This window comes from Notamacropus eugenii, chromosome 2, assembly GCF_028372415.1.
Source record: "Notamacropus eugenii isolate mMacEug1 chromosome 2, mMacEug1.pri_v2, whole genome shotgun sequence".
Lineage (NCBI taxonomy): Eukaryota > Metazoa > Chordata > Mammalia > Diprotodontia > Macropodidae > Notamacropus > Notamacropus eugenii.
In genome coordinates this window covers 114,458,651-114,470,916 of record NC_092873.1, presented here as the reverse complement: position 1 = coordinate 114,470,916, position 12,266 = coordinate 114,458,651, and the positions used below count along the sequence as shown (strand labels likewise).

Genomic DNA, 12,266 nt, shown 5'->3' with positions numbered 1-12,266 from the left:
AGTTTTTATTTGATCCAAAATGCAAGAGAGAGTCTCTGAAGTAGATTGAGTAAGGAAATGACCTGATCAGATCAGTTTAAGGAAATAACTTTGATAGTCATTTGAATGATAGATTGGGGTAAGGAGAGACTTGAGACAGGAAGACCAATTAGGAGGCTATTACAATAGTCCAGGCAAGAGATATGTACTAAGGCAACAGTTGTGTGAGTATATAGCTATAAGAGACATGTTGGAGACAGAGATGGAAATATTTAGCAACTGCCTGGATGGCAGTGCATGCTGTTAAAGAGTTTCAGTTAAATAATGAAAAATGAATCATACACAATTAATTAAGATACAGGAAAGAATGCAGAAGGAGTAAAGGGAAGATTCAAGCAAAGTATTATGAGGAATTTGAGGAGAAAGAGATCACTATCAGTTGGGGAGAACTGGAAAAATATGGCATACTCTTCAGATCGTCAAGCAAGTTCCTGGACACCCTCTGAAGTAGTCTAATCTTGTAAGTTGGGTTGGCAAGAAGAGGAAGTTCATGCTAATTTCTGTTCCTGATTAAAAGAGAACACTTAATCTGAATGCTTGTCTAGGTGAGTCTAAAACAGAACTACAATCTGTAATATCATGGATAAAAACCTTGATGGCTGAATCAGTAATATTCAAGAGTTAATAATTCTAACAAGAGTGCAGTTATTTCTTCTTCAGAGGTTTTTAACCATGGGTGCCTGAAATGGTTTCTAAAATAGTTTAATTACTCAATATCATTATAACTTCTTTACTCTATGGTCTTATGCATTTTATTTTATAATTTTAAAATATTAATCGGAGAAGGGGTCCATAGGTTTAATTACATTGCCAAAAAGTTTTATGATAGAAAAAACTTAAGAAGCTTTGCTCTCTAGAAACCTGTATAAAGGTGGCATAGTGGATAGAATTCTGGACCTGGAGTCTAGAAATCTTGAGTTCAAATTCAGCCTCAGGTATTTTATAGCTGTGTGATCCTGGGCATGTCACTAACTTCTCTTAGGCTCAATTTCCTCACTGTAAAATGAAGATAATAATAGCACCTACTTCCCAGGGTTGTTGTGAGGACCAAATGTGATAGTAATTGTAAAATACTTTGTAAACCTTTGAACTGTATATAAAAGTTAGCTTTATTTTTCCTACATAGGCACAGAAGGGAAAAAGGCAATTCATATTTCAATCTGCTAAATAGCCACTAGGTGGCAATCCAAGTTAGAGCTATGTGCCTCAAGCATCCTTAAATCAAATTTAAACATCAGAAAATGAACTGAGTTTCCCCTTTCTCACATTTCTGTGATCTATTTCATTTAGGATAAGGCAAAAAAAAAAAATGGAAAGATTGTTGTACAATATTTCATAAACTTATAAAAAACTGCCTTGATCCCCATTTCCATTAATATTCTTACCTCCCTCTTCCCCACTTTCCTAAGACTCAAAGAAACATGCATTCACATTATAGGTTAGATTATATAAATTTAATAGAATCAAAAAAAATAATATATGGCAGAAAATCTTCTGGCCACTCCAGTGCTTAGTAACTCTGAAATTTCCACTTCTCATTTTTCCAGAAAATATATGTCCAGAAACAGTTTGCAAAACAGAATTATTGGACATCCTCTCCCTCAAAGTAAATGTCTCAAGGAAAGGAAATGGTATATACAACCTCTCTGTGTGACAGAATGGGGAGATCCTCAGAGGAGTGGCTATTTCCTGGCTAACCATCAGAAGCATTTTGTAGTCTGCTGGTCATCAGAGGTTCCTTTCAATGCGATTATCTGTCTTTTGTCATACCACATTGTTCACGCATCTTTTGTGGAACTCAGCAGATTCTACTTTATAGTTATTTGTGGCCATGCCTCATTCCTCTTCCTCCTGCATTGTTAGCACCTAATATTAGTTAGGCTAACTAATCCATCTTCATAATTCACATAGTCCTAGTACTGTGATTGTTCATTTGTTTCAGTTATATGCAATTCTTTATGGCCCCATTTAGAGTTTTCTTGGTAAAGATACTGGAGTGATTTGCAGATTTTTTCTACAGCTCATTTTACAAATGAGGAAATCGAGGCAAACAGGATTAAGTGACTTATTCAGGGTCCTACAGTTAATGTCTGAGGCCAGTTTTGAACTCAAGAAGATGTCTTCCCAACCAACTCCAGGTCTGGCACTCTATCCTCCGAGCCACCTAGAGGTCCCAAGTAGATACTTTTAAACATAATTATTGAATTACGGATTTGAAGGCACAGCATTCAAAAATCAAACTTTTAAAGAAAGAAATTGGTGAGGCAGCACATTGTAGAGTCATGACTTATGTTCAAATCTTGCCTCTTCCATATACCAACTGTGCTACCCTGAGCACTTTATTTAATCTCACAATGGCCCAGATATTTCTTAAGACTTTAGACTGCAGAATTGCTGATCTGCATTGGTGGAGGCAGTTCTTTTTTTTACCAGGGTGTTCCCCATACCAGTGAAGTCACTCACCTAGTCAAAAAAATACAGAAAAGCTCACTTTTCCTACCCAAATCCCCCCATATCGCAAATAGGTGATGGTGATTAAATTTTCCTTTAAGAACTCCCAAAATAAATGTTTCTTTGAAATTTAAATTCTTGAATTTATTTCTCCTAATGTACCTGTAGAGGTCTCTCTAAGTCCAGAGTTTACTAGGATTTCCCTGCATGCACATTTGATATAATTTTCAGCTTAGGAAATCCAAGCAAGGAAACCCTCTTTATAGGCAGCCTCAGGGTGGGCTGAACTAAGTTAATAATATAACTCTGATATGTTTTTTTAAAGATTATCCTTTTTATATGTATCTGGGGGGTGAGGAGAGATAATGTGAAGAGAGAAATCAGTTGTTAATAAAGATAAATTGTAAGAATTGTTCAAGAGATGGATGCGTTGTCTGTAAAGCCATGGGGAATTATTCATTAACACTCATGCTGAGATGTTACCTCTGCTTTGAGATTAATATAGAATTCTTTTTAGGCAGCCCATTTGCAAACTCATGCCCTAATTTACCACCTCTCCACCCAAAAGGCATACACATGTCTAAAGTCCTTATTGTCATTCTCACCTGTCCTTAAGATTTATTACAGGAACTGGGTATTTTATGTCCATAATTATGGGCAGTTTAATATAGGACCCATCCAAACACTCTGAAAAATATAAATAAATATAAAAATATAAAAAAATAAAAAATAAATAAAAAAAGAATCAATCCAATTTCTAATGGAGGTTCCTTCTGACTCGTTTTCCACTCAGATGAAATGGACATTTGTTGATTAATGTAGATGTCCCTAGAATGTAAAGTCTTTGAAAGCTGAGAATATTTCTATTTTTTCCTTTGTACTGATAATACTTAACACAGTTGCTGGCACATAGTGCCTAATGAATGTTTGTTGACCGATTGATGGACATGTTTTTCCCCCAAGTGAACGTTGTCACTTTGAAGGCAGAGACTGTTTCACTATTTCACAGAGTGGAGCATACAGTAGGTGCTTAATAAATGCTTTTTAATTGAGTGATGTCATGAATGCATTACAATGTGATATCAAATTGATTGCTGTTTGGTGGGGAGGGAGGACAACCTTAGCAGGATATTCATAAACTCTTTTCAATGATCCTATGACATGTGCATATCTTCTATAAGATACTGACTCCATCATATTTTTGAGGTTGCAATTTTTGAGTTGCTATGGCTGCAGATCTTGACTAGCCTTCCGAAGAGGAGTTTTTTTGACTTAAAGAAAGTGATTCTCAGAAAACAAAATCGCAATTTATTGCTGACTTCATCCTCTAAGCATTTCTACCGCGGTCAGATCTGTCAGGACTCTGACACCCTGCTACCATAGTTCTTGAAAATCATGTCTCCTTCATGTTCCAATGTGGCTTAGGAATAAGGCTTTATTAGCATACTAGACTAAATACATGGCAAAAGCTTATGTATGGAAAGACTTCACATGACAAGGTCCTATGTGTTTCAAGGGGCTATCATAGCACGGCTTGAGGGAGACAAAATAGACATCTCTAGCTAGCCTCTTTTCCCCTTCCTTTCTCCAAGGAAAATGTTAATTTCTCCCAGAAGGAGAACTTGCAAGTTGGGGCTAGAGGCCATTCTATTCTCCTCGGAGACAAGAGTAATTGGCTAGAATCTCTGCTCCCTTAGATATTGTTAGTCTACGGGATATGATCAGATTCAAGCAAACTTCTGATCGTTATTTCACTAAATGAAAGGGAAAGAGGACTCCAAGTTTTATATCCAAGTTTTGGTCCCTTCCCCAAGATGTACCAGTCCCATATTAACACGGAGTGAAAAGCAAATAAACCCATTTATTCAGATCATAGTGAAACTGAAATCAGAGAAGGCATGCATAGATAGATTACTTAGCTCAGGGGTGGGGAACCTGTGGCCTTGAGGCCACATGTGACTCTCTAGGTCCTCAAGTGTGGCCCTTGGGTTTCCCACCGCTAAGTCTTAACTTAATCAAGGGAGAGTCCTGAATCTTACCCAAGAGGAAGCTCTGCAGTCTCTAGGGTGGCAATCTGGAGATAGGGATATAATCTAAATTTCTAGCTTCTCTAATACTTTCCCAGAGTAATTTCCTTTAGTACCCTGAAGTGAGGTTAATCTCTTTCATCTTTCCTCTGGAAGCTGGAATCTAGAAGTGTCTGAAGCAACTTGAAGCTTGAAAACTGTTGAAGAAGATGGAATAAGGCTGAAGCTCACCTGCTCTCACTAACTCCACTATACCTCTCACCCAGGTAAGGGCATTCATCTCCACGAACAAAGAGAGAGTACCATACCAAAGGGCTTTGGGACAGAAATTGGTTACTTTTAGATGTAGAACGAAGCTTGGTCACTAATGACCAATGGACTCAGCATCAAAAGGAAATCAAACATGTTTTGCAATAGCTTCCAAACAGGTATTCCTATTTACAGTTTTGTCTCTCTTAATCTGCCCTTCATTCCATTGTCAAATGTATCTTTTGTTTGTAAAAAGCTTGTCATATCATTCCTCTATTTAAAACCTTTCAGTGGCTACCTACTGCTAACTGTGTATAGTTCAATCTATTTGAGGTATGGATAGAATGTTGAACCTGGAGCCAGGAAGACCTCAACTCAAATTCAGCCTCAGACACTTTGTATTTGTGTGACTCTGGTCATGCCATTTAATCTCTGTGTGTTTCAGTTTCCTTAATTATAAAATGAGAGCAATAATAGCACTTATCTACTGTGATCATTGTGCAAATCTAATGAGATAATGTTTGCGAAGAGTTTCACATAGTGCCTGGCACACAGTAGGTGTTTAATAAATGCTTGTTACCTTTCCCTTTCTGGCTTTCAGGGTCCCCCATAATCCGGTTCCATCCTGATTTTTCAGGCTTACACTATTACCCTTCACCTCTATATTTCAGATAAACTGGATTACTCCTGAATATTCTCATATATTATCTACATTTTCACCTCTATTCCTTATACCTAAAATGTAATTTCTTCCAGTAATTGTGAAATTTCTTCCAGTCCTTTGAAGTCAAACTCAGATGCTACCTTCTCCATTAAGCCTGACTTGATTCCTGTAATCAGTAATGACTTCTGTTTCTTTTGACCTCAATTAGTATTTTTCTTGCATCTTTAAAATTCATTTAACAGATATTATTTTGCATTGTAACTAATGGGGGGGTCAGAATTGGAAGGGAGAAGGTCTGTACCTGTGTTTTCATCAATGAGTAGGGAACTCATAGTGAAGGAGTTATCAAGCATTTATTTTTCTCTCTCTTTACTTCTCCCTGTACTGAGAAAAAAAGAAGAAAAACACCACTATAACAAATATGCATAGTCAAAACAAATTCCCATTTTTAATTCTGCTTCTGATTATGTCTTATTGTACATATTAGTCCATCATCTCTCTAGCAGAAGATGTATAATAGTGTGGTTTGTTGGTGGTCTTCTGGAATTATGGTTGATCATTATGTGAATCAGAATTTTAAAAAATCTTTTAAAATTGTTTTTACAATGTGAATGTCATATTTTAAATCGATCCCTTGGTTCTGCTTATTCACTCTGCATAAGACCTTTCTTCTTTCTTTGATCTCGATGGGGTATAGATCTAGTAGTGGTATTGCTGAGTCAAAGGGTATTGGCAATTTAATCACTTTTGGGGCATACTTCTAAATTGCTTTCAAGAATGACTTTACTAATTCACAGGCTCAACTAACAATACTTTTATGTGCCAATTTTCCTCAAACATTTGTCATTTCTCCCCTTTTTTTGGGTCAAATTTTCCAGTCTGATGGATGAGAAGTAGAATTTTGAGTTGTTTTAAATTGCATTTCTCTTTAGGAGAGATGAGAGAATTTTTTTTTTAACATGATCACAGATAGCTTAGATTTCTTCCTTTGGAGCTGCCTGTCCATATTCTTTAACCATTTACCAATTGGGGAAGGCTTTTATTCTTATAAATTTCAATCAGTTACTTAAATATTTTGAAGTAAGACATTTATCAGACAAGTTTGCAGCAAAGACTTTTCCCCCTAACTATTTTACTTATAATCTTAGCTGCACTGGATTTTTTCCTCTGCAACTTAGAATCTTAAAGAATTCTCTGAAACATTGAGGGCTTAAGTAATTTCCCAAGAATCACACAGCCAGTATGTGTCAGAAACAGATCCTGAACTCAGGATTTACTGACTTTTTATAGCTTTTTAACCTCAACAGCATATTGTCTCTTGTAACAAATTATCATTATTATCAATAATAATAATAATAGCAATGAAAATATTTTGTAATAATAATGGCTCACATTTGTAAGAACTGAAGGCTCAGTCTGAGTTGGTAGTAAAAAAAATAAAGACTAAGTGGTTATTTACAGGGTAGGACTTAAACAGCTATGGGAAAGGTTTTGCATGGTAAGCAGTTTTCAGAGACCTTGGATTTAGACAATAAGTTTTAGTTTCAGATTCAGATTAGTTCTTCAAGCAATCAATGAACAAGTGTATGTGTGTGTGTGCTTTAAACTGCCTACAATAAAGCAAGCATTGAACTAGGCCTCGGAGATGTGAAGACAAATGCAGAATAATTCTTACCATCGAAGTGTTATAATTTTAATGGAGGGGGGTAGTGGTGGAAATCAACACATTTACATATAAATAAATGCAAAAGAACTATGTAACTCAAGCTTCAGGGTCTGTTGGTATAGGACTCTGTCCTTTTTGGTAGAGATCTATGAATAAATATACCTTGTTTGTGTGACAGGCAGAATTGGGGAGAGCTAGAGAGTAGACAGATCTGTTATTTGCTGATTTCCAGTTTTGAGGGAGAAGATGCCCTTCCAACTCATCTTCAGATGTCTGAAGAGAGAAAAAAAACTGGGAAAAAGTAGAGGGCCTGAAAATCTCTCTGATATCCCTAGTTCTACTTCACTACATTAGATGTTAAAAAATATTCTTCTTTCTTGGGATCTGAGATCTCTCTCTCCCCCGTCCTCCCTCTCCTTCTGTCTTTTTTCTCCCTTCATCCTTCCTTTCTTCCACCTTCCACCTCTCCTCCCATCTCATTCCCACTCTCTGATGTATAGCCTAATACAATATTTTCTCTGATTTCTTTTTGCTGACTGTTTGGATAAATAGATTTGTTTGCTATTCGTTATATGTGTTCATTGTGGAACTGATTTTTCATGGGAATGAAATCAAGCCTTGGATGTATAGCCTGGGGCCCTCCTTTCCTGTAAGGGGATAGCAATCAGGAATGTTCTTTAAACCTAAAAATTACTTTCCTTACACTAACAATATTTAAAGAAGCAGATAGATATGTCTGTTCTGGTGTACCCTCTCTCTGAGGAGACCAAAGTGACTAACCTCTGGCACCGTCCATCTGTTTTCTCTCCTGGCAGGAATATAAGTCTTCCTTAAAGAAGGATAGTAAGAAATGCTAGAAATATTTATTCTTGCCTTCCTGTGAGCCACATCTAGACAGACCAATGTGGGCATATATAACCTACATGGACATAAAAAAATAGCACACAAATACCACATTACACTATATATACAAGGAAAATACAAAGTAATTTAGTATGGGGGTGCTATCAGTTGGGGGAGAGGGATTAGGAAAGGCCTTAGAAAAGAAGGGACATTGGAGTTGAACTTTAAAGGGACCTAGTACTGGCAGTGAGGTGGGACAAATATCTTAGAGGAAACTAGTGTTTTATAGCTTTTCTGAGGACCCTATATCCTTCAGCTCTCTTCTTTGCTTGCTTCCATTTTCGAGATGCAGTTGAGCCCTTGGGTATTCGTTACTTAGGAGGGACTAAGTCTGGGAGAGGAGCCAGACTCAGTTGGCTTTCATTTTGCAAAAGAGCCAAGAACAAACCACAGTAGAAAAATCTACAGAGCCCAAACTCAAGCAGATAGCTTTTGTAAAATTTTTTGAAAGTAAGGGTACAGTTAAAGTGAGACTTTTAACATGATCGGTCCATGGATCCGACTCTGTGGTATTCTGGAGGTTTTACTGGGAGCTCTGGACTCAAAGGTAGGTCTGTATGCACTGCTAAACATATGGTTTTATAAGCAAAATGGGTTTTGTATAATCTATATAAACCAGTCACAAGTATAAAACCCATTTTCCAATGACTCAAGTACTGTATTGTACTGTACATATATAGAGTTTTTATTTGTTCTTTGTAATCTATCCTGATCAGACCCCACATGGACTATTCTTTCCAGTTCTGGGTACCATATTTTAGGAAGTATATTGAGAAGGTGAAATAAGACCAGAAGAGGGCAATCTGGATAGTAAGGGGACTTGAAGCTCTATCATAAAATAATTGATGGAAGGAACTTATGTTCAGCATGGAGGTCATAAGACTTGGTAGAAAGTTGGGGCAAGTATATTTGAAGGTTTGTTATATTTGTTTTATCTCAGAAGGCAAATGGTTGGAAGTTATAGAAACACAAATATTAGATGAACACAAAGGGAAGAAACGTTCTAACAATTAGAGCCATTCAGAAATGGAATTGGTTGACTTAGGGAATAATAAGTTCATTTCTGGAGATTTTCAAACAGAAGTTAGATGACTACTTCAAAGGATATAAGCAAGGGGATTCCTTCTTAGGTAAAGATTGGACTAGACAATTTCAAGATCTCTTCTTATTCTGAGGGTCTGTGATTTTAGTCAAGGGTCTTTTTTGGGCGAGAGTAGAAAATTTACTTCTCTATTTTTTCTAGATTTTCCGATTAAGCTGAACCTGCTTTGTTTGAACCCAAACTCTTTGTTTTGCCTTTAAAACCCTTTGACACCTTGCCACAACTTATCTTTTCTGCTTTAGTGGTGTATTGTGAATGTATTTTTAGTGGAATTGATGTATTTTTTTAGGTATCTTATTACTTTATGTTTTAGCAAAGATTAATGGGTTCTGGGAGAGGAAAATGGGAGTGGGGGTCAGTCCATCCATGCCTTCAGTGTCTGAATGGTGATCTTGTCTTTCTCAGTGATATGGACAATTACCCCCATTCCTGACACATCATCCCAATTCACAGCATTCAGCATGGCTTGGGAGATGGTTTCAAAGAGGTGCTCAAGTTCCATATCAGGTTCCCAGAGAGACTTATACATCCCAGAGATCTGCTCCAAGCAGGTACCACTGACCACAAAGTCATCACTCACCCTGGGACAGCTGATGAGGTCTAAGGAACAAATAAAGGGTTCAAAGGTTTCAGAGTGCAAACCAACAATGACTGGCTCAGTCAAATTATTTCTCATAGAGGAGGTTGGCTACTATGCTCATGAGGGTATATGACTTGACTTGTCATCCTTTCAGTTCATATAAATTCAGCTGGAATTTGAGGTACTGAGCCTGTATGTTGGTGACAAGTCCAGCCAGGGCAATATATAAGTGGTCACCCACTGGGAAGATCTTCTGGAAGTGAGTACTTACCATCTGGGCCTGGATGCCAAAGTGTCTGATCACAGCAATGGCCACATGGTTCTTCCCCTTCATGGCCATGATGGCTGCTCCATTATAGGATGTAATAGACATGGTGCCAGCACTAGAAAGGATCCAGAGGATCTGTAGCTAATCCCTGACTTCTCCAGACTGAAAGTGATGCATTTTTGATAGAATGCGAAGCTCTTTCTCATCCATTAATAGGCCTAAGTGGCCTGCTTAAGTCACACAGAAGCCTGAGTCACATGAGTTTAAGTCACATGGAACAGGAAGGGGTAGGGAAGGGAGGGTAGAACAGGAAGAGGTGGAGCTAGAACACAGCTGACAAGAAGTTAGAGAGCAATCAGAGCTGGGAAAGGCAGCAACTAGTGTGAGTGAGAGAGCTTGTTTATAATTCTGTTTAAGGGAATCTGTTTATGATTTGTTTAGTGGGGCTGGTTTGTGGGAAGCCTAGCAGGGGTGAGGCTTGGGGTTGGTGTTGTTCTCTGCATTGTTACTGTGAATAGACGTCTTTGTTACTATGATGGATTTGGCTTTCCGGAGTCTGAATAAATGTTTTGGTTCTGTCTTCCATGTGGAGAGTCTGTTGTATTTCACAATTCAGAATTACACTGGGATATTCATGGGCTCTGTAAGTGCTGTGAATATCATGTTGGGGCTACAAGTGGGTATAGCTTTGACTTCTCTATTCTGCAGTTCAGGCAAATTAGCCTTTTCCCATACCTTAACACATAACATTCCACTGCTCATGTCCATACCTTTTTACTGGTTTTTTCATGTTCCTGGAATGTATTGAGGGAATACCTCTGATTCACAGAATTCCTCGCTTCCATCAAGATACAGCTCAAGCACTTTGACAAGAAGTTTCTCCTGATCCCCTCAACTGTTAGCCCCTTTCTCCCAAAGTACCCTATAGTAAACTCCCTTTCCATTTCTATTATCTTTAAATTTATTCTGTGTGTAAATGTACATAAGTATATATGTGTATATATATATGTACAATAAAAAGAAGATATATATATGATATACATCACACACATACACATATATAATCTATAAATGAGATAATCAAACATAATCATCTATCTTTCATTGAAATATATTGTTGTTATAAATTAAGTTTAATTCTAATAACATTTATAAATCTCTCTATGTATACATATATAGATACTCCTCTCTCCCTTCCTCCCTCCCTCCCACTCTTCCTGTCTCTGTCTCTGTTTCTTTCCCCCTCTCTCTCCACACACATAGTGCTGTATATTTGTATGCACACACATATATACATACATATATATAGATCTATATATACACACACACGTACATACACACATACAAATATATATTTTGTTTGTGCAAAATCTTTTAAATTTAATATAATGAAAACTATCCATTTTACATTTTTTAATGCTTTCTATTTCCTGTTTGACCCTAAATTCTTCTCTTACCAATACATCTGACAGCTAAACTATCCTGCGCAAGAAGAAATGGTGGGCAGGTTGGTTTCAGAGAAACCTGGAAAGTCTTAGATAAACTGTTACATAGTGAAATAAGCAGAACCAGGAGAACATTGTATACAGTAACAACAATATTTTATGATGAATAACTGTGAATGGCTTAGCTATCTTCAGCAATACCAAGATCTAAGACAATTCCAAAGAACTTGTGAAAAATGCTATCCACCTCTAGAGAAAGAACTGATGGTATCTTATCAAAGCACACTATTTTTTAACTTTCTTTTCTTTTCTTTTCTTTTTTGGGGCACAGTTTTCTTCTATAAAATGACTAATATGGAAATATATTGTACATTATTACATATGCATAACCCATATCAGATGGTTTGCCATATCAGGGACAGGGGAGGAGAGACAGTGAAAGGGCAGAGAGAAGGAGGAATTGAATTTGGAACTCAAGAATTGAAAAAAAGAATGTTAAAAATTGGTTTTACATGTAATTGGGAAAAATAAAATATTAAAACAAGAAGAGATCCTGATCTACATGGTGGGTGGAATTTTGGGATTTCTGGGATGAAATCACAGATATAATAAAAAATAGAGATGCCTTGTGTAAGTGTACATATACATATAAAATGTACATGTACATATGTGTACACAATAAAAAGATGCATGTATATGACAGATACATATATATGGAATACACAAACATATGTGTGTATATATCTATATGTGTATGTATAAAATAGAGATAATTGCACATGACCTGTCTACTTTGTAGGGTTTTTGTGAGGATCTAATGAGAAATGCTTTGAACACTGTAAAATACTATTAAATGTAAAGCATTGTTATTG

At 36.8% G+C, this 12,266-nt stretch overlaps 1 pseudogene; it reads right to left on the bottom strand.

The window, feature by feature from the left end:
• Positions 1 to 9,456: 9,456 nt before the first annotated feature.
• Positions 9,457 to 10,054, bottom strand: LOC140523659 (proteasome subunit beta type-3 pseudogene; annotated as a pseudogene).
• Positions 10,055 to 12,266: the final 2,212 nt, after the last annotated feature.